The 989-nt window shown below is 32.5% G+C and overlaps 1 long non-coding RNA gene across 1 annotated transcript; it reads right to left on the bottom strand.

Moving 5' to 3' along the window:
- Positions 1 to 79: 79 nt before the first annotated feature.
- LOC109590150 (uncharacterized) lies at positions 80 to 981 on the bottom strand. The gene is made up of 2 exons (XR_002189175.1): positions 845 to 981; positions 80 to 462 (listed from the first exon to the last, which is right to left on the bottom strand). It is a non-coding gene; the product is annotated as an uncharacterized LOC109590150 (long non-coding RNA).
- Positions 982 to 989: the final 8 nt, after the last annotated feature.

The following is a 989-nucleotide window of genomic DNA, read 5'->3' as shown; positions in this document are numbered from 1 at the left end:
CATCTATATATACAAAGTTTTATCAACATCTTCACTCTTTCAGAACAAAATTCATCGTGTGCAAAGTTAGCGTATTCCCTTCCTGTTTCTCACTTAATCATGTGAGACTAAATTATCATAAACTTTAATTCATAACAATGTAATCATATTCATGGAGACTGTAATAATATTCATTAATGCAATATTATATTTATAGCAAAACATTAATGCTGTCACTAGCTTGCAAAAGCTACAATAAATAGAATTATCAATAAAAACAAAACTGCATTTAGTAATGGAAAAATAGCAGTGCTATCTGGTAGAATCAATAATGGCAAGTTTCCTACTCGCTTATTTGTTGAAATCCATGCTTCACTTAAGCTGCCATACACCAGGAAAACGAGAACATCAACTTCCATTGCAACCAAGTCTGGAATGAGAGAAGGGAGATAAAATTACCTAATTACTAGAACAAGTAAGTTCCTAAAGAATCAAAAGATATGCACAAATATTTAAAAAATATTTGAAGTTCAATGCATAATTGATAAACAGTGCATGGTAAAAATTTAAAAGCAGCACAAGTGGTACAACTTTTTTCAATTCCTTTTAAGTTTCGGTATTTATAATTTAAAGACAGACATTACTGCATAGCCAGTAATTTTCGTGGGTTGCAAAGTTCATGGATTTTGCGGATTCCTTATTGATTCATGAAAATTAATTTAACACGGTACCTGCATGGTACAAGTGGTAGAATTCACGAAATTAAAATCTGCGAATTGGATTGTTAGTAGATTTCGCGAAATATAGGACCCAAAAAATTACCAGCCATACGGTATTATATGTACATGTATTACAAAAGGCTTACTGATACTGCATTGTGTCCATTCTACAGGTACAATGGATAACAAACAGTAGTCCCCCAACTCAACAGTCAACAATCATATGATTAACACATGTCAGGCTGAGGCTGTCCTTGCCTGTAGCCAATCTATAATAAAACAGTCAAAAAA

This window comes from Amphimedon queenslandica, unplaced genomic scaffold (assembly GCF_000090795.2).
Source record: "Amphimedon queenslandica unplaced genomic scaffold, v1.1 AMPQUscaffold_10439, whole genome shotgun sequence".
NCBI classification, from domain to species: Eukaryota; Metazoa; Porifera; class Demospongiae; order Haplosclerida; family Niphatidae; genus Amphimedon; species Amphimedon queenslandica.
Note: the sequence above shows the minus strand (reverse complement) of the source record. Positions and strands in the feature narration are given on the sequence as shown.